Source organism: Terrapene carolina, unplaced genomic scaffold (assembly GCF_002925995.2).
Source record: "Terrapene carolina triunguis isolate 2854851 unplaced genomic scaffold, T_m_triunguis-2.0 Scaffold131, whole genome shotgun sequence".
Taxonomy (NCBI): Eukaryota; Metazoa; Chordata; order Testudines; family Emydidae; genus Terrapene; species Terrapene triunguis.
The window spans coordinates 8,976,431-8,999,348 of NW_020664482.1; positions in this window are offsets into that span (position 1 = coordinate 8,976,431).

Genomic DNA, 22,918 nt, shown 5'->3' on the forward strand with positions numbered 1-22,918 from the left:
TTCTAGTCAGAGGGAGAGGAACCCACCTCAGTGGTTAGGGCACTCACCCAGGATGTAGGAGATCCAAGTTGAACCTGCTGTTCTGCACAATGAAGAGCCCAGGCTACAGAGTCAATCTCTCTGGGCTATTGGCTATTCTGAGTTCCCTCTCTCTCTCTCTCATTTCGGAGGAGGAAAAAAAGTCTCATTTTCATTCAGAAAGAAAACAAATTCCAAAACCTCAACATTCTTGTTTCCAGCCAGCCTTAGTCCTAACCTCTTCCCCAACCAGACAGATGCACTGGGGGAGCAGGTTGCACTATGCCTAGTGATGAAGTGGCTTAGACACTCCCTGCTGCGTGCTGATGAGCTGGAGTATGGATTGTCTCCACCTGATATGCCCCTGAATGCATTGTAGCTCTGCATGGGTCTGCACCCACAGTCCCAGTCGGTGGCTACAAGCCACAAATGAGATGGACAGAATAGTAGTTCTATTTCTCTCTGTGGGTGGCAATGCCATGAGACAGATCTAGCTGCCAGGTTATTGTATAATCTTATATTTTAAACCTGTCTGAAGGGAAGACATAACGAACATTTAGTATCTGACAAGCACAGAAGGGGTTTTACCCACTGCCCACATGAATATGAGCTTAACATTCTTCCATAACGTGACGCAGAATGCATTGGTGACAAGATAACTCTCAGACTGCTCTTCTGGAGTGAGCAAGAAGCCATTATAAATAACATGGAGATATTTTTAAGGGTGAAAATTTGAAGTCAGAGCTTCTGAGGGTTATTTATTTACTATTTTTTTTAAAAAATACGACAGGTATTTCATCACAAACCCTAGCCTCTAGAGACAGCACAGGCCACTGGCCCTTCTGCTCTATGCAGCATGATATTTTTTACGTGCAGTGAAAACTGGCTTTCCACACACCTCTAGATGTAAATCCTGCCTGCAAACTTGTAGATGTCCCCAACCTCCTTAAGTCCCCATTGAGGCCCTGATTCAGAAACCATTTAAGCGTGTGCTTAACTTTAAGTACACCAATGGCACTACACCATGTAATTAAAATTAAGCACATGCTTAAGTAATTTACTGAATGGAGACATTAGTCCTTTTAGGGACCTGCTTCTAAGTCTTGTCCTAAGCCCTGTGAATCCTGCCTGTGGCCCCGCTCCCTTTAACTTCGGATGTGGCTGTATTTAGTACTGGCTGAAGCAATCCCTGTCTATGGCCTGGTCTACACTGTGGGGGGAAATCGATCTAAGTTACGCAACTTCAGCTACGTGAATAATGTCGCTGAAGTCGACGTACTTAGATCTACTTACCGCGGTGTCTTCATTGCGGTAAGTCAACAGCTGACACCCTCCCATCAACTCCGCCTGCGCCTCTCGTCCTGGTGGAGTACCGGAGTTGATGGGAGAGCGCTCGGCGGTCGATTTATCATGTCTAGACTAGATGTGATAAATGGACCCCCGCTGGATCGATCCCTGCCCGTCAATCCAGTGGGTAATGTAGACAAGCCCTAAAAGTCAGAATTTGTAGTGCTTTGGACTCCTTTGGAACAAAAATGCCCCATGTAATTTTATGATACAAAGCAACTCACCACACAAGTATTTTCCTCCCACAATTATGGATCTTCATGTGCTGTACATGTAGGTCTCTTGGACCCTCCACTGTCTCCCTCACTAGAGACTTGGGGCTGTAGTGTAAGGGCTTATATATAAGTGGTAGTAATAGGAACGTTCAGCACTGAGAGGGTCAATGGTCTTGTCCCTATTTGCCCTGCCAGCTCTATGCCAGCCAGGAGGAATTAGAGATCACAGCTGATCTAAGGATACATGTATTGTATTACATGGGTTTCATTGTCATTTCACCAGGATATATTTAAATTTAATCTCTTGCCTTCTTTTGTTCCCTTGGAGAGTTCTTGAATGGCCCTTGTTTAAAATGAGGTAGGAGACTAATGAGGACACCTAGGGCTCTTGTGCCCGCAATACCATTAGTTTTGATAGATGACTGTTATTATATACCTGTCCACGCTTAATTGTTTTCTACTCCAGCTACCTATATGCCAATTAGGAAACACCTGCTGTTTCTCACATCCACATGATGGCTATAATCTTGATTACAAGGCTACAGACAAGGGGGCAGAGGGAGTTATTTTTAAGTGTGTATATTGAAGGCCATTGTCCTTCCTGCAGTTGTTGCCTCCACATGAAATACGTTACCAAGTATCACCAAAGACACTGTTCCTTCCCAAGGTGAGGTACAGTGCGCATTGCTTCATGGGTGGATGTGAGAGTCACACTTTTGTTCTTTACAACAAGCTGGCTTCCATATTCTGGGGTGCAATGTGGATCAGTGAGGGGTTCCGTCACCGCCTGTCCTGTAACCTTGGGTGCCTCACAATGCTTTGCTGCTGTCGCTCCTAACCTGGACCACTCGCAACCAGCCTACAGGTCACACCCTGAGCATCAGTGTGCTAGATAGCCCTGGTCCAGCAACTCTGACCCCAGCAACCTGTCTACAGACTCACAGCCATACTCTGGCTTCTACCAGCCTTGGTTACTACTTGCAGGGTGATACCAACACACTCCCAGTCCTGGATTTTCCCAAAAACGTGTGTTATGCAGTGTTCAGACCTCTTCTGGACAGTTCAGATATTCAGATAGGTTTCCCCTTTAGCCAGTCAATATTCAACAGTTTGTTACTTTAACTGGAGTTACCAAAGAGTTCAGTTTAAATGCAGCACTGGATTGGTTCAGATTTAAAATAAAACAAAACAAAAGAAGATAGGAATTGGAGTGAATTTGTGTAGAAGAGATACCGTTAGAAATGGTTACCAGCAAATAAAAGTAAAAACACACACCTAAAAGTCTAAAACTTAATCTAGCAAGTTTTGATTCAAGGCTTTGTTTAAGATGGACCTTCCTTAGCCACAGTCTTCCAGCAAGATGGTGATTGACCCTGTCCACATCAGGATCTCTCCCAAAGGTGCTGGTGCCTTTGTCTTCTTAGGTGAAAAAGATAACTTGGGATTTTCTGCCCCTTTCTTTTACAGTCCAGTAAACTTTTGAAGTGGATTCTTCTGAAATAAAGTTTATCCAGACAGTGAGGAAGCAACATGGAGTCTGGTGATGAAGGTGGCTCCATCATCTTTCTTCCCCCACTTGTGTCTGCTAAAATGCAAATCGTTCTGTCTCCTGCCCTCTCCTCTCCTTGCTGTCTTGAGGGCCTTATTTACTATTTATATGTAAATTGAGGTAAACACACGTTCCTTTGTTTAGGATAGGTCTGCTGAACAACTTTTACAAAGGCAGGGCTGTCTAGTTTTGAACATGTGCTAATAATATCGTATGGGGGAACTGGTAACTTTACATATACGGTTGCTACATACATTTCACCATGATATTATTGACCAGTGAGTTATTAGTTTTCAAATGACCGGAGCTGCCAGGCTCCCTTTTGGACCAGGCGTTCTGGTCAAAAACCAGATGCCTGGCAACCCTACAAGTGAAGAGTATATGAAGTCAGTCGCTTTTGAGCACCAACATGTATTATAACTAATACAATTGGAATTCAACAAAACCCTTCCATTTATTGTGTAAAAATAGAATAGGTGAATGATGACCACAGAAAAACTAGCACAAAAAAGAAGGAAGAATGCTTAACAAAATTGGCTTTCTTTAATGAAATTACGATTGCAGATGAAATAATGTTTTATGAAAATGCTTGGCTGTTTCATTTTTCAAGCAATTCTTTCACTGCTCAGAAATCCATTGCAAAATCAATCATGTTTCAAATCCATTCTTTTCATACTAGGTACATTATTCATGAAGCAATGGATGGTGCAGAGACTGCGATATGTAAAAGTTTGAAAATTTCAGAAGTTCCAGTACATCACTTTAATCCCCATACATTTGTGTGAGAGTAGTGAGTAGCCATGTATGCAGAGAACACTAACAAGTATGCTCGTTGGATCCTTAATGCTGCTAAAATCCAAAGCAGTCCTAGGGCCACATTTATAATCCCCCACTGGCAAGGTAAAAACCTCCACGTGATGAAGTACTTGATCGAATCGTACAATGTATAGCAGGTTGGGTTGCATATTTAAAAATTCGATTTTGAAGTAGCTTGTAAATGTTAAGATGCAATGAAGACCACCACCTACCATCTGTATCACTTTCTAATAGCCCTGCTTTACAAAACTCTCTCCCAACCCCTCCCCCCAAAAAAGACTCCAAATGTTTCTATACTGAGATCAATAAAATATCACATTACAGAATATTTAATGGAAACAAAATGAGGTCTGTATGAGGATAATTAAATCCCAAATCATCAAACCTGGGTGCCTAAAGCATGGTTTGAAAATACTGCTTTAAGTGTTAAAAAAGATAGAGGTTTCATGGATGCCACATAGCCAAATAATACTAAGAGTGACCTCTAAGTAGTCTCTGGCCTCCTATTAATACACTAGAGAATTTATGTATATAAGTACAACTGACCTATTGACATAACTGAGTAAATTCCCTGGGCACTGATAGGAGAATAAATGCGGAGTCAAAGTGAAGTCCAAAAAAGGAATATCATCATTTAAACAGGGCCAGAACACAAAATATTGAGATGCAACAAGGTGTTACTATCTGTGGCATTCCTCATTCTCACTAGGGTCTCAGCCATGAAGCAAAATGAAAGTTGAATCACTAAGTGGTGTTTTGTAGTGGTTCATTTATATTCAGATTCTATTATAATTGTAATGCCTAGAATAGTCTGTGGAAGAATAATGCATTGTACTACTTCCCACTGTTCCCCTTCTCCAGGTAACAATTGCCCTGAGGGAACAGTGAGGTCATTTTTGCTCCTCTGTATAAAATTGTTTTCCTCTCTACATTTTGGAACGGCCCAATAAAGCATTGTTACAAATGCCTGGTAAAGAAACCACAACTCTGCCATTAAGTGGAGGTTTGAAGCTCCTGACTCTCTCTTTCAGAAATTATAAAGTGTTCTTATGAGGTCTGGGGGAGGCACCAAAGGACCAGTTTTTCAAAGCAGCTCAGAGACAAATTATCACAGATTTTCTAACGAGCTCCACTTGCAGAATCAAAAAGGAGCACAGCACCCAATGTGTAGAATTCTTTTGACAATCTGGCCACTTATTCTGCTGCCTAAATGGGAGCTGAATTTTGACAAACAGTCCACAAGTGCCATTAATCTCAGACCATCAGTGATGTGAGGCCGAACTCTGAGCGAGAGCATTTTCTGATCCTAGACATAAAATAACGTCATTACACGAAACAGAACAGAGGCAGCATAGGTAACATGACCCTATTGCTTTTGAATCTCCCCTATAAGCCTTAGCATCTGTGTAAATGAAGCTTTCAATTTGCAGCAGCTCTTGAGGGTTAGCACAAATCAACATCAGAACTTGGGCTAGCTGATTTCCTACCCAAAAAAAGTCCATGTATTTACTCCAAGGTAAACATGAATTCACTTTGGCTGCACTCTCACCACTCACGTTTGCTTTCAGCAAACAATCAGAATGCTCTATTTTTTTCTTGCATCAATACTTGTCAGGATTTAGAACTCACACATTCAAGCACTCTCACCAGGAGGGGCCTATTTGATATGGGAGAAGATGCTGCTTTATACAGCCAGGGGACAGAACTCCTCTCCAGAACCCCGACACAGAGGCCATTAAAAAAACAGGTTAATATCTGAGCACTCCCTTTCCTGAGTCTTCACATGCACACGGAATTCCTGACCTAAGAGAACACTGAATTTCCCTCTTGTGTACTTTTAGGGCCACCATTACCACAGCCTCTGAGTGTCTCACAATCTTTAATGTGTTTATTTGCACAACACCCCTGTAAGGCATTGCAGTGCTATTACCCCATTTTTACAGATGAGGGGCTGAGCATATAAAGGCTAAGTGCCTTGCCCAAGACAGGAAACTGAACACAGATCTCCCAGATCGGCGTTGTAACCAATGCATTATCCTTCCTCTCCACCCTGCACACAGTTAATAAATATTACTATAGTCGATTTTTTCTGGCTGTAACCTGTTTGTAATTTGTTTGGCTCAGAAAGGAAAACCTTAAAATATTTTTTTTAAATTCCATAATCCAAGTAAACTGCTACCTTTCCCAAAGAGATTAACAGTCCCAGAGGTCTGCTTAAGCCATTCTCTTGCTTATACTCATCCATGTGAAATATATAATCAGTCCCAGCTAACCAGAAAAGATCAGAAAGGCAATTTGTTTGTCTCGTGGGATGACACGTTGAATACGTTTGTGGCCAGATTTTCTGCTGATGTTTCTCCACTGAACTCAACAGAATTACGCCAGCAAAAAATTTGATCTTTGGTCTTTATATTTTGAAGTCAACCTGCTGTCTTTACCTGTTCATAAAAACACCTAGAGTGTTCCTTTTGCTATCTGCTCTTTCTTGTAAATGCAGTCCTCACAGCTCTAGACAGTTACTGCACCTCAATGTTCCTTGCCATTTAGTTCTTGGGTGCAGTCAATCTTTGAGTGATACACTAAATTCAAACTGCTTATATGATTCAGTTTTTCTGTAGTTAATGAAAAGGATGCTTACCTGAGATAAACCAAAATATTTTACAGGGTTTGTGTATCAAATCAATGAGTCATTTAGCTTTTATGGCCAACCTGGGCACAACTGCTGGTGACCTTCTCATTCCATTCCCCCTAGATCAATGGTGCGTTTTTGTTAATATCTCCCTTTCTTTATCTTCTACACCATCCAACCACCCCAGTTTTTATAGTTTTATTTCCCAGTTACAGCAAGGAGATTACAATGTGTGATGTATGTATGCAAGATCAGTATGCCTGTAAGGAGATGGAATTCATATTGATAGTCAGTCATGCAGCACATACACCTTACTTGCCATAATTCTCTGGCCATAAACAAAGCACCGTTCCTGCATGCTGGATTTTTTCTCATTACTGTTACATTGGCCGCTCTGTCCTCCCAGCTTCCCCCTCACTTTCTCAGAATATTCTGAAAAGCATTCAACCTGGGTTTTCATGCTTTTAGAAAAGAATTAGCTCTCAGCATCATGCAGCAAAGCACAGTTTGTTTCTGTGGTCCAACAGACCCCGCTGCTAAAGCAATGTGACTGTTACCTCCTCCCAAATTTTTTTTATTGTGCATCCAGGTGCCTAATTACATGAAATCAACCATTTGAATACAGGTCTCTCGCTTCACTGTCAACAAATACGATGAGTGATCTTTTTCACTTAGCTGTTTGCTTCCTTACCAACTGCAGATGACATGCATTGGGCTACATTTATGTTAAGACATCTCTTTTATTTGGAATTCTGATGCCCTAAAAGTTACAGGGAAGGGAGGAGAGCACCAGTAAATCCAGATGAAAAGTGAAAGGAGGAAAAATATGTTAACATTTGACAATCTCTAAAGGGAATTTCAAATTAACCCCTCTTTATTCTCTTGTACATGAACATTTGTGTGAGCAAAGATTGCTTCAAATGAACATTCACAGGAAAACAAAATGTTGGGCCCTGCCCCCAGTCAGCCTGTTTTTCAGGGCAAACTACACTTGCTTTAGGCAGAATGGGAAGCAACACAGCAGCCATCTTAGAAATCCAACTGTGGTGCTGGTAAGTGAGGAAGAGGCAGGAAGTGAAAGGCTGGGAATTGGGGTATTCTATACGGATTCTTACAGCACCTTCATCACTGTAGTAGTTTCCAAACGCCTTCCAGTGGTACATTACATGTGACAACATGGGAAATGGAAAGAGGAGGAAATGGAGGATAAAACGAATGAGGATCCAGAGAGGAAAGGAGGGATGTGGAGGAGGAAGAGACACAGGCCTGGAAGGATCCACTCATATCCTTTGGGGGCCAACTTCTCAAAGAGTGCAAAGGAAATTTGTCACCTGCAACCCCTGAAAGGCAGGTGAGGGTCTGTATTAGCAGACAATTGTACCCTACAGTTATCTATTGACCATCTGTGCAGCCCTAACTCCAGCTGGCTCCAGGAGCTCATGGGCAATGCTAACAAGCTCTGAGTCCTCTAGGTAAGGGGACCAGACAGCAAGTGTGAAAAATAGGGATGGGGGTGTGGGGTAATAGGAGCCTATATAAGAAAAAGACCCAAAAATCGGGACTGTCCCTATAAAATCGGGACATCTGGTCATCCTACCTCCAGGCTGCCCAAAATGCACCTGCCCACATCTGAACTGTTGCTGTCACAGCCTGCTGCTGCATTTCTCCAAGTGGTATGATGATTCCTGGGGTTTGAATCAGGGCCTTGCCATATACACTTAGCTCCCCTGTCCATTAGTCCTTGCTTCCAGTGGTTTATGTCTCTCCTTCCCTCCAGCAGGATGAAGGAGCCTGTGGGTTCATTTATGTCGCTCTTATACGCTCATATTTATCTGAGGTAGCAGCTACTTGCCAATGTGCAGTGCTTTTTCTGTCATGGCTACACCTGCTGGAATTGAATCCCAGCTGCTTCTCAGTCCCTTCTAACTGTCAGTAAGCTCAGATCCCCTAGGGGTGTCTCGTCACGTCTTTGTTTCCATTCCCTATTAACGAATGGGCTAGTGTTTTCTTTAGATAGTTGTTAGTGAACTCTTTAATGAAAGGGGGAAGGGATAGCTCAGTGGTTTGAGCATTGGCCTGCTAAACCCAGGGTTGTGAGCTCAGTCCTTGAGGGGGCCATTTAGGGATCTGGGGCAAAAATCTGTCAGGGATGGTACTTGGTCCTGCTGTAAAGGCAGGGGACTGGACTTGATAACCTTTCCAGGTCCCTTCCAGCTCTAGGAGAGAGGTATAGCTCCATATTTTTTTTAAAAAAAAATCCATCTTTCTCATTTCCCACTGGGCCAGTTGAAAAATCTCCTTCTAAGCCACTTGTCAATGGAAAATTGGATTTTTGACTAATCAACATTTCTCATCAAAAGTGTCTACCTTCCATTAAAAAAAAAGAAAAGAAAATTTTTCATCTAAGAAACGAATGCCCCTAAACCAAAATATTTTGATTTGGATATGCAGCTGCAGTGTGTCATGGGAGTTGTAATTTGATTGCCTCAGGTTACAATTCTATATCGATTGGCTGTCCCAGCCCAATAGTATCACCAGTGATACCCTCTTCCCAAGGACTCCCATGATGCATCACCTTCTTGCTCCAAAAGGGGAGCCCACAATGTATCATGGGAGATGTAGTCTGACCAAGAAGCCCAGTCCATCAGGCACCCAAATTACAACTCATACAAGGCATCACAGCAGCATTTTCAGTTTTCTGATAAACTTTTTCACTTTACAAATTTTGGCTGAAAAATCAAAATTTTCCACAGAAAATTTAAACACCATTTTTTTCCATGGCCATCAAACTTTTTCACTCCACCCAGTTCTGTTCCCCACGCTCTTTGCCTGTGCTGTCTGTGAGCTAGTTCCATTGGGTTACCCCTATCTATCTTTTCCTCTTGTGCTCTATTATTGCAGACATCCGCGAGTCTTGTTGGGCTTGTATCTTTGTGGCAAGTCAATGGTTAGACACAGCAAGATGACAGACTGTAAGCTCTGGGTACCGTATGATGTCAAAACATCCTTTATGGATGAAGATAGACTAAAGATATCATCTGTTTGTCTCTTGCTCACTCCCAGCATCCACAGAGACCGGAGGATCTCCTCCAACACATACTGATGAAGGATGCTCTTGGAAACCACCATACAGACTCTGGTGGTGAATACCAGATGCCTTCAAAACTAAAAGGCTCTTTGATGCTGCGGATCTCCTTTGCTGAGGGTCAGTGCCATGCATCCAGAGACATTTCTGCAAATGAACCTGTCTCTACTGTTATCCTCCTCTTTCTCTTGTGTGTTTAATCACTAGCTTTGTATTGTCTCAATTCGAGATTGTGAGCTCTCTGGGACAGGGGCAGTCTTTGTGTTATTTATTTGTATAGCTTAGTGTAAAAGAGGCCCTTATCCTTGCTTGGGGTCCCTCCGTGCTACTACAAAAGAAATAACTAAATAATAATATTACACTGACTTTATTTTCCTTGTACTAGGTAACCATAGAGGTCACTTTTTTCCCAACAGGCAATGCGATGAACAGGTTAATGCTAACTAGTGTCTTCCCTAGTTGTGCATCAGAGGTCATTGCAAGGTCATAGAGTTTTCCATGGTGGCTACTCTGCTGTCTTTCTTGATTCAGACCATGTACTCATTGTAGGCACTATTCCTTTTATACCTGGACCCAGCACTTTCTACTGAGACAGAAAAGGATTGGAGCAGGGTTTAAGCTAATCCATAATGAAATCACCAGAACAGCCATCTGACATAAAAGCACAGGACTTTCCTTCCACCTAATTTTCACTGTATAGCACCATGGAGGATTCCTGCAGCTTTCTGGAGGCTATTGTTTTCCTCCTTTGGCATGGAGGAAAGGTCTAGTTTGGGAAGCTGCAATTATCACATTTATATCCTGTACTGCCAGGCTGAAAAAAAGTGTAGTAAGATATTTTGATTTCCAATTGATGTTGACTAACTTCTCTCCAACAGGTTATCTTTTGAAGAAGTGATGAGGCCCGACACTCTAGTCTATGTATAATCTAATGTTCTGACATACTGTAACCGTGTCAAAATAATATTTTTATCTGAATCAAAAGTGAGGAAAGCTGTGTGCTGAAAGAAATGTATTAGCTTATTTGTTTCATCTTGTTTGCAGAAAGGGTTTTGGTTGGTTTTTTTTTTAATTCCTCTCTGGATGGAGATTTAGTTTTCATCTTGTGTACATTTACCATCACATCCCCTACTAAATCTGACACACTTACTTACATCAACAGCTTCACTTCCAATCATTCTGATGCTCACAGGCTTTCAGTATCCTGTAAAATTGACCAATAATGAGATTTTCCTTGGTATGCATCAGAAGAAGGCTTTCAACCTGCAATAATGAATGTCTGCCCATTTGTTTAAGTTACAGAGACATTTCCAGACCTCTCTGTTCCTACATACATATTAACTCTTTGTGATCTTTTGCAAATAAACTCATTTCCAGTTTGGTAAATCCCCTATTCACTAAATAGACAACAGAAAAAGTCTACAGAAAATCAAAAATCAGACAGCAGTTTATGACACTGTAAAAACTCAGACACGTAGGTTAAAAAATGAAAGATTCTTATAAGATTATAAACTGATAAAAATGGAGGCTGGACTTCTTCAGGGATTGGAAGTAAAATATAGAGATTCCGCCACCTTTATTTGTCTGATTCAAAAGCCAACCCAGCCCATTATTAGAGACTAAAAGCTCTCACTACCTGATGGCCGTTTAGAAACTGAAGTGGAATGAGTTTGGTCTCACATCACAAAAATACTATAATAATGTCCGCTAATTGGCACCAGAACAATAATTGTGAAATCATGGTCAGAATGGGCATGGAGTGTGGGCACATGTATTCCTTACATTTGTAAGGGGCTCAGCGACAACAGCAATGGACACCGGCTGACTATAGGGAAACCCCCTCTCTCTTGAAGGTAGTCCCTCCAGGTTATGAGTTCAGACCTCATAGTGAGATAGCGTGCAGTGTTTCTTCCCATGCTGTATTCATCCTGTAGATACTTCAATCTCAGGGAATCTAAGCCCTCGTCACAGTTTACTTCATTGAAAATAAAAAAAACTAGAACACCATAAACTCAGTCATCGTGGGAAACCTTTTATAAACCTCAAAGGCCTTTTTACCAATTTTAAAATATAGGTCAATCTGTTGCTCTTTTCAGGATCACATGGCAGCAGACTTTTGGAGGCCTGGGCCAGCAAAGACAAAGATATAAGCAGCACTACTTCTGTATACTTCCATGTCTCATCCAACCCTCGTAGACTATTTTCCATCCTGCACAGTAAATCATATTTCACCGATAACAACATCTACCAGCCTTTTATCTATGCCCTCTTTGATGGTTCTGAAATGACTAATGACTTCTTGGCCATTGTTCCTATGTCTGAATATGCTGATGAGATGCTGCTAGATGGCAGAGTATATTTCATACCCAGCAAGCAATTGTTAATTGAATTCCAATGGAAATTATTAATTTCCTAATTCACAAAGAGTTTACGTCAGGTATTAAAATGCAGTTCTTTAAATGTAAAAACTACCAGTGTATGATGGTTGTTAACGGACTTTCAAGTAGTACATATTATACAACATACTGTATTTTCTTTCTTCACAAAGTAAAACGTCAATTATAAAATAAATTTGCTGCATGCCATAATAGAGTCTGACCTACTTCCCTAAATAGGACTTCAATGCTTCCAAACATTGCTGCTGTGGAGTATTTGCATATAAACTCTCCCATCATTGGCAATTAAGATGGAGTCTTTTGAAATATCATGTAATAAACTAGCTGCATTAATAAAATCGGCACCACTGTTAATGTGAAATGGTAACTATGAGACAAAGGCTTAATGGAAAAGCCTACAACAAAGGAGCTCAGAAGGATGAATTAAAATAATGATTTAGAGGGGAATTTGAGTGTGTTTTTCAATCAAATTTCCTCCTTTTTTGCTTTGGGGATTAAAGTAATGACATTTAATAATAGGTGACACTAGTTACATGTTGTAAAATATTTATATAAATACCCTGTAGGACCCAACATCTCTTCTATTGCATCCAGTCTCTTCTGGTTGCAGCTCCCTGATTCTGGGACCAGTTTTAGCTGGCTCTACCTCTGGCAGAGTTTAGAGCACCCATGAGGTTGCTCTAAACCCCTCCTCTCAAAGAGCCATCAGCAGCTGGGGATAGAGCTCCAGCCTTGTCCTCTCCTTCCAATTTCCTACACCAGGGGCTACAAAGGGTGTGTGGCATATGGGCTAGCTATACCAGATCTATCATGTTGGGAATACCCTCCTCAGCACAGGGTGCTGTGGACAATTTCTGCTCCCTTTACACCGCTGTAGCTAACAGCATCTTCACATAGGACTAGATCCTGCATTGAATGAAGACAATGGAAAAACTTCCATTGACTTCAATGATGCAGAAGCAGGCCTACAGATAGGTTTGCTGATTAGCTGGGGTAAAAGAAACAAGCCTACCGCTAGTAGCCATGGCAGATGAGGCCTGCAAACGAAGAGTTAACAGAGAGGACTCTTAGCATGGCCTGACACCTTATTCTTGGCAATAGTCACAGAGCACAAGCATAAGGAACACTTGACATTTAAGTCTTTGTATTACTATAAAGTAATAGTGGGAAAAAAGATTGCTATGGTAACAAATTATTGCCATTCTCTTTTAAAAGGAATGTCTATTGATTTTTCACTCGGATACAGAGCTGTCGTACAAATCATAAAACCGAAATGGGAAAGGTGGTACTTAAAGGCGTTATCCGACATTTCTAACTTTCTTTTTCCATTTAATTTTTAAATCTACAACAGCAAAAAAAAAATTAAGCCAGGATCAACGCACTTCAGCTTTGAGGAAACGCAAAACATGAAAGACCCGCGGAAAAAATGGAGATTCATGTCGTTTATAAGAAATGCAAAAAACGATGGAGGAAGGTACAGTATCCCCTCCCCAATGCGATGGCATATACCTGCTCTCTCTTTCCTGGCAGCAGAGAGACAAGGTGGCATGGTAGGTCTCAGATTTGCCTTGCAACACTATATGGGCTCTTTTTATGCCACTCTGGCAGCTAAAGAAACCAGTAAAACAGCCCTTATGGAATATCTTGGTGTAAGGAGACTTCTTGACTTGTGGAGAGCTGACTGGACACGCGCCAGAGAGGGGGAGTGAGGCCAGTGCGCCCTGTGCTCTGGCTATTCTAAGCTGCTCATTAGCTCCTAGCAGGCCATGGGCAGCCAAAAAGTAAGTTGGAGCAACTCTGAGTCTGCTAATTTACACCAGGGGCTGCATCAAAAATATAGGTAGACATTCAAAAATGATTCCCCGCCCCCTCCCACTCAGCCCCCCTCTCTCCATCATCCTTGTTCCTGCCTCAATAGCAGGAACAGGGAAAAAAGAGAGAGAGAATCCGAGTCTATATGTGAAACACACAGTTAAAGAACAAATCTGCCGCTCTCACAGCCTTTTTGATCCGTTTTCTTGTTTCTCTCCTAAGCACTCTTCTCAGTTTCATCCCTGATCTCTGAACTGCCTCTGTGATAACATGGGAGGAAAGAGTAGCTCAAAGAGCCAACCAAAAAAAAAAAAAAAAACGAGGCTGGAGAGGATAGGAGCAGCAGAGAGGAAAAAGTAAGACATTGTTTCTCTGAGATTCATTTCTGAAGAGGATCCATGAGGGTCCTGAAAACTGTTGCAGAATCAGAAAATGGTCAGAAGTGGGAAGCAGTCGTGCTGCCATTTCATCTCTACGAGCTCCGAGACAACCCTTCTAGCCCAAGACAATGGTGGTTCTCTAAATGTCATGGCCACTGAGGTTTCTCCAGAGGCAAGTAACTTGCAGTGCACAGTTATGGAGGACTAGACACTCCAGGAGAATTCTGGGGGCTAAGGCCCCTGGCCGAAATGCATGGCTAGGCCCTCCTCACAAATATAAAACAAACCTGCTGCTTCAGATGCCAGACTCCAACCCACCTCCTTACATTATCTGTCTGCTCCTGTTATCAGCACTTAGGAAACACACCTTGTCCCCAGCATTGTCTCCTGCAAAACCGACAGAAGTAGGCATCTCTTCAGCCTACATAGCTGTTGCCACTCAACAGATTCTACTGAACACATCCCAGTAGGAGTTTAATCGGACCCAGGATCCTTTCAGCGTCCATCCAGCACCCAGGCACTAAGGGTGATGGACACTTTAGAAGTGTCTTAGACCAATTGATGTTGCTGCCACCGCTCACTGATTTTTATTTGAATGGGGTATTTGTTCAAATTGTCTTAATGCAGATTAACTCTTTGGTCATTGTTTCATGTGCCTTGAATGGGGAAATGCATGTGTCATAACTATGAAGGGAAGGGTAACAGCTCTCTGTGTACAGAGACTCCAAATCCTTTTACCTGTAAAGGGTTAAGAAGCTCGGGTAACCTGGCTGACACCTGACCCCAAGGACCAATAAGGAGACAAGATACTTTCAAATCTTGGGGGGGGAAAGGCTTTTGTGTGTGCTCTTTGTTTTAAGGGGGTTCGCTCTTGGGACTGAGAGGGACCAGACATCAATCCAGGTTCTCCCCATCTTTCTCCTATTTCAAACTAGTAAGTAAAAAGACAGGCAAGGCGTCTTAGATTCACTTTGTTTTCTCAACTTGTAAATGTACCTTTTTACCAGAGTGTGTATCTTTGTTTGCTGTACTTTGAACCTAAGACAGAGGGGGGTCCTCTGAGCTCTTTAAGTTTGATTACCCTGTAAAGCTATTTTCCATACTGATTTTACAGAGATGATTTTTACCTTTTTCTTTAATTAAAAGCCTTCTTTTTTAAGAACCAGACTGATTTCTCCTTGTTTTAAGATCCAAGGGGGTTTGGATCTGTATTCACCAGGAGTTGGTGAAAGGAGGGGGGATGGTTAATTTCTCCTTGTTTTAAGATCCAAGGGGGTTTGGATCTGTGTTCACCAGGGAATTGGTGAAAGGTTTCTCAAGGCTTCCCAGGGAGGGAATTCTTGTGATGGTGGCAGCGGACCAAAGCTAAGCTGGTAGATAAGCTTAGAAGTTTTTATGCAGGCCCCTACATTTGTACCCTTAAGTTCAAAGTGGGGATACAGCCTTGACAGCATGTATTTTCATGAATGGATTTTAAAGGTGGTCTCAGCTAGCTGTAACCTTTGCAAGTGCCACAGTGTCTTTTTGTGAAGCGTTACACCTGCAAAAATTTAAAAACATGCTAACTTTATGCCCTGTGAGTAAAGTGATCTAAATGTATAGTTAAGCGTACGCATAAGTCTTTGCAGAACAGTGGCCTGACTTTGTAACTAGGGTGACCAGATGTCCCGATTTTATAGGGACAGTCCTGATTTTTGGGTCTTTTTCTTATATAGGTTCCTATTACCCCCCACCCTTGTCCCGATTTTTCACATTTGCTGTCTGGTCAGCCTATTTGTAACTCTTTTCATAAATATATCTCCGGCATTTAGCCCTATGGTCCCTATAGCAACAGTAAAATAAAACTGATTTTTTCCCCCCTTTTTCTTCAGCCGTGGAAGAGTACCTCTTGTCACTGCGCTGAATCAAGACACTAGGTCTATGCATATATTACAGTGACAGTCATATGCACAGATGTTTAAGAACAAAATCCGTCAAGGTCATTTAGCATCCACTACAATATAGCCCATCCCGGAGACCTTTATAAAACAGATCATCAGACAAAACATTACAATGACACATATAAAATATATATACCTAGCAAACGAGCTTCGCAATTATAGTGATCACCACTTAAAATGTCATAATGTCCCACCTGTCACCACACAGTAGTATCTGAGATACAAGTTTTCCATGCATTTAAACAGGAAATAACTGGGGTGTCTACAGGAAAATGTTGGCTTTTAATGGCATTGAGTATAGACGAACATAAACTGCCAGCGGAGAAAAATTATAATAGATCATTCCATAAGAATCCAAACCACTAAGCAAAATATTCTGTTATTCCAATGTCTGAAAACAAACAAAATAAGTGTTTGAAATAACAGATCAGTGTATTAACTAGATTTTTCACTTGTTTCTATATGCAATATACACTGCATTCAATTAATTGGCATGAGCCCTTCAATGGCACTTTTTATATTATGAGTATTACACCATATGAACCACACACACAAAAATCCTGCAATGTGAGTGACCATCAGCCTTTTCAACAAACTGCAGAGCTAATGACAGGATCTTTCTATAGGAAAAACAAAACAATTAACTTTGGTCCCAGCTTGTTTTAATAATGTTAGTCTTTTAATAATGGAGTCGTTGAGGAGTGAGGGCCTCTTGGGAAGCCAGGGGCACAGTTTTCAAACTATAATATGGAAGCTTATTGGGTAACATGATAGTGAAAGGAAAGAGCAGACTTAAAAAACATACAACAAAAAGATTACTCCTTTCCACACCTCCGCCCCGACACATGATTTCTTCCTGAGCTCAGATGACACTCCACATACTTGAGTTTCTGGCAACCTTTCAAAATACCAGAGAACATCTCTAACCCTTGTGTCCTTACTATGCATCACCCATTGTTAGCCAGCGTTTTTTGTTTTTTTTTTACTTTTCCCTTTTCTCCCTCTGCAAAGTGCTTCTGTCATGTTATAACAGCCTGTGACCTCCACCCCTCCACGGAGGAGGTCCCTCAGATGCCTGGCTGAAGCTACGCCTTTTCCTCCTCCCCCAAATGGCTTGTTTTCTACAGGGAAATATAAAGCATTTCTTCCCCCCACACCCCCCCCCCCAAACAATACGGTTTGCTTTTCTAATCAAACATATCAGTGTTAGACAGCCTGTGTTCCAACATGGAGAACCCATTTCACCTGCTGGATGGCGGCAGGGACTCTCGATGACATGCAGAAGACAGAAAGTACCGGAACAATGACACAGTGACACCCGCCATACATACAAATGGGGCAATTCAGCCCTGCTTTGGGGTCACTTTGTACCAGCAGCACAGAGAGTCTTTGGCTTTGCCTTTACTGCTAAACAACAGGGTGTTTTTCACATGTCGTCACTAAGGAGTGTTAGCTATCCCACTGTAGAACCCTAGTGGAAGACAAGGCACTGTAGTTTTGCCATGAGGTAAACTAGGTGAGTTCAATCAGGCGTTAGGGGTTACAGAACTGCTCTTGCCTAGCTACCTAATGGTAAACACTACAGTGCCTTGTCTCCACTTAGGTTTTACAGCAAGATAGCGAACGTGCTATCATTGTTTTAAAGCCAAACTGTGGGGAGCAGATAAAGCACACGACCAATGTGGTTGCAAGCTGAACTCAAACTCTGTTTATTACAAGCTTTCTTTTATAGTCTTTCTTAACATTACATAATACAATTAGGCTATAATCACACATCTACCGACTGGACAAGAAGGAGAATCATGTGTTTATCACTTGTACAGCCCCACACCGATTGGTTCAGATGTTCCTTACATAAGGCCTCATCTTATATAACCACCAGGGGGCCTTACATAAGGCCTCATCTTATATAACCACCAGGGGGCCTTACATAAGGCCATGATTTATTGCCAGGCAAGTGTCCCATCGTGACCCTTACCCTCTCATGGAATTTTACATCCCCACACCAAACCAAAACTTTTTGACAAGACAGAGCCTGAGACTGCCCTAAATCACCCCAGAAGGGGCCCCGGTACAGTGTATCACCTCCACGCTGGGAGCAGAAGACGGCTATCTCCTGGTAGGGGTGGATGCAACTGGGGTGCAAGATACTGCAACTCTCTGAGCTGCTTTAATTTGACGCAGGGGCCAAACTGGACCCCACCGTTTTGCTCCCTGCACTGAACTCAGCACTGGCGCAGGGATGAATATTGGGCCCAAAAGAGCACATCTACTGGATTTTCTCGGGCTGCTCCTTCCACACAGCAGAATAACTAAGCCCTGGAGATCAAAGCCCTGCCCTGAAGTCTAATATAAAGCCACACCAGAGAAAGAGAAACTCACTGGAGGGGAATACTGGTCCCCTGAATTCTCCAGCCGACTACACTGCAGACCTGTTCTGTTTCACCTTAGAAATGAATATGCTCTGAGCCTCCAGGTTCAGCGATACAGGAGCAGATGCAGCAGTTGCCAACTGGTGGGAAATGCTATTTTGCAAACAGGAGTTGGGACTCGCACAGCACCCTGGTGTGGCAGGAATGCAATATTACAGTCTCCAGTTGGGATAAATGGAGACCTGCAAAAAATAATTGCAGAGGGGTGCGTGGCTTGGAAAAATCAGCTGCTACGTTTGTGCACATATAGCCCAAGGAGGCCCAGTGTCCTTCAGCAGCAGCAGTGGGAATCACAAGTTGCAGTCTACAAACAGCTGCCTGTTGGGAGAACTGGTTCCTGCCAGGAAGTACCCTCTGCCTGAGCTTGATGGGTCATATGGTCCTGTCCCCTGCACTGAGGCAGCACTAAGTATTATCCAGACCATCCCTGACAGAGGTTTGTGTAACCTGTTTTTAAAAGCCTCCGATGATGGAGATTCCACAATCGCTCTAGGTAATTTGTTCCAGTGCTTAACGACTCTTACAGTTAGGAAATGTTTCCTAATATCTAACCTAAATCTCCCTTGCTGCAATTGAAGCCCATTATTTCTTGTCCTGTCCTCGGTGGATAAGGAGAACCATTTATCGCTATCCTCTTTATAACAACCTTTTATGTACATACACACTTTTACGTACCAATATTTTTTACGCATAGAGAAGCTGCTGTAGAGCCAGGGATAGCACTTCTCCCTCCATGCATTCGTACGCCTGATTTCTTGGTTTATGCTCACAATAGGGGAGAGGAATATTTGGGTCTTTGATTTGTGTTCTGTGTTCATGTGTATCTGTTATACTGCAGTATGCTTGTCAAGGCTGAACCCCAACTCTGTCACTCCGAGTGCAGAAGTGGGGCCTGCAAGGATTTTAAAAATTAATACTGGCCACTCCAGGCTTGTATTAAACTCCCAAGGTTACAGCTTTTCTCTGACCTTGGCTTGGTAAACACTGCCACCACCCAAATGCCACAAAACCCCCCTTGAACTCAGGAAGGAGCACTTGGGAATTCCTCCCTGTGGGGTACCCTCAAGCCCTTTCACCCCCCTCCAGGGAAGAGCTGAGAAAAGAAACAAAGGAAATTAGCTGTGGCTACCAGCTAATCACACAACATGCACAAACCTCTTAGGACCCCCAAAATCCAATCCTGTTCTTAAAAAAGGTAAATTTTATTAAAAACAAAAAGAAAGAAAATACATCTGGAATTTAGGCTTTTGCTAGATTTTAAAAGAGCAATTCCAAAAATCAAGCACCCAAAATAGCTTTCTTGGGGGTTCAGCTTAAAGGTTACAAGCAAACAAAAGCATCTGGGGTTAGCACAGAAGAGTCCACAAGCCAATAAGAAATAAAAGAAATAACCCTAATCACATCTAGCTACACATTCTGATCTACTTACACATTGGAGTTCAGATAAGTAGTTCTAGGCATGATCTGATTACTTATAATCATACCTGGCTTAGCTGCTTATAGCATGGCTGCTCTGACCCTTCAGCCCAGAGAGAACAGACAAAGGGAAAGTTTCTTTCCCAATTTTAAAAAGTTCTACCTTCCCATTGGCTCTTTTGGTCAGGTGCCCACTTTTTTTCTTTACCTGGGGGACTTTTTAACCCTTTACAGGTAAAGCAAGTACAGAACAGCTACCAGGAGCGATTTTACAGCTAACTGGCTGGCTGGGTGTCCATCAAAGGGAGCTATACCCCCACTTTATTTATTATAATGCTAAATTAATGGCTAATAACGCCAGTAAGGAGAACTCCTATAGGAATAGGGCCTAAAACTGCATGATTACAGTGTTACATATTTTCACCGTTTTATCGCCATTCTCGTGAGATGTGGTATTTTACTAAAGTTCCAGCTCCTGGGAGAAATGATTATGGGAGAACCTCAACAAAAAAGTAAGATTCTGTCCCTAATGGTTGCTGAAAGAAAGTTTCAAATGCACTCCAAATGCTTACACACCAGAAGGCAAATAAAAAGAAACCCAATTATTCTTTTGTTTTTAATCCAATTATTTTTCAGCCAATCTCATGCTTTTGGGGGCCTAACTCATGGTTTTGAAATGTCTGAGTTTGGCAATATTGTGATGGCTTCCCCCATCAGCCTGTCGCACAAGTAAGCTGTGCAACCCGTTGTGCAAAATTGTAAATAAGTTGAGAACTTCCACCACAGCAACACACTGCAGAGCAGAGAAGTGGGAGCAGGCTTGTTCAATGCTTTAGAGCAGCGTTTCCCAAACTTGGGATGCCGCTTGTTTAGGGAATGCCCCTGGCGGGCCGGGCCAGGCCGGTTTGTTTACCTGCCGCGTCCGCAGGTTCGCTGCTCCAGGCGAATGGGAGCTGCAGGAAGCGGTGCAGGCCGAGGGACGTACTGGGCGCCGCTTTCAGCCCTGGCCCGCCAGGAGCTTTCCCTACACAAGCGACGTCCCAAGTTTGGGAAACACTGCTTTAGGGATACGGCAGAAGGCGGCAATAGTATTTTGAAAGAGCAACCAAACATTAAATACATCTGAAAGCTATTAGACGTTGAAACACCTTGTCAGCATCAAGTACTGCAAAAGTGTGAGATATTGCACTTTTTCTTTTACCCACAGGATACACTTGTTATGTAAAATCTTTTTTAACTTCTCTTAAAACAGAATTTGAGGGAGGCAGATTATTTAAAAACTGGTTCAAATGAAAAATACTTTACATGCTCATTACCAAAATTATACATTTCATGCCTGGACACACAGTACCATAGATGGATTTTTCTTACAAAATATTTTCTTTTTCAACTGCCTTTTGGAAACGGGTTTAATCATAATCCCTAGTGACATATGCAGTGATAGCAACTGACTACTTACTCTCTCTCCAGCACTTTATTTCTAGAGATGCTGAGTTTAATTAGCTCCACACTATTCAGAGGAGCAAATAGGTCACCTTTATGTCAAATCTCTAGGAGTCTTTTTTTTTTTAAGCTCATTTTCTTAGTGTTTTCCTTTTGTCCTGCATTCTGCAAGAAAGGTCATTAGTGTCAGAGATTTCTGATGTGATACAGTAGTGAACAGTGGCACAGTGGCAAAGAAAGTGAAATAAATTGGTGAATGTTCATGTATAGGGTGGGGTGGGGGAAGCAAAAAGTTCCATATACCTTCATATTCAGAATTAATGTCACCAGAGTTTTCTGAACGAAAGTTGTTCTTACATGTCAGAAGTGCTGCAAAATGTTGAGGGAGTCAAACACACGCAGTGATATATTTTTGGCCAGATTTCAAAATACGTAGATTTATCCAAACTGTTTTCTCCTTCCCGTCTACCAGCTCCTCCTTTCTTTTTCGAAAGAGAGAGAGAGAGAAAAAAGGGGGTGGGGAGAACTCTGTATATTAAATGAGAAGAACTTCCATAGGCCCAAAACATCTATAGCCTAAAGGAACAACGCCAAGAACAATAGCACTTCAAATAGACCTGCTACACGTTTTGGTTCACTGGGAAGCAGATGCATGTGATGCAGGTGCACACTGAGGAGGGTTCTTGTATATTTCAATATACTGCCTGTTCCTAAGAGCAGAACAGATGGAGGAAAGGAATGGCACAACTTGCCAGTCAGGCCACACAGCAGTTTACTGCACTTTTTAGTAACAAGGCCTCAGGCTGTTGCAACTGGTAAGTAACAGGGGATAGTGCCCTAAGTTAAGATGTAGGAAACCTGGGTTCTATTCCTGGTTTAGCTACTGATCTACTCTATGCCTTGGGCAGACCTTTGTCTTGTCTATTAAAATGGCAATCTCTTTGAGCAGGGCTCTAGCACCATGAGGCCCTAATGCAGGTTGGGACTTCTAGGTGCTAATTTGTTTTGGAGAGTTGCTTTCATTTTGAAATCCAGAATGGGGAGAAGCTGTATTAGGAGAAGTTACTCTTTGGGCCTGTTAGCTCTGTCAATGTCCCTTTTGACTGCAGCTTTGTTTAGATGTCATGATACACGTACCCTACCTGTTAGAGATTTGCGTATGATCATGGAATCACAGGATTGGAAGGGACCTCAGGAGGTCATCTAGTCCAACCCCCCTGCTCAAAGCAGGGCCAATCCCCAGACAGATTTTTACCCCAGTTCCCTAAGTGGCCCCCTCAAGGATAGAACTCACAACCCTGGGTTTAGCAGGCCAATGCTCAAACCACTGAGCTATCCCTCCCCCCCACTAATATCACTATCCTTGTACTATGTCCAAATGAATTTGAAAAATTAGAATGTATTAAAAAAACAAAACAGATGATCAAGGTATGCAAAGCC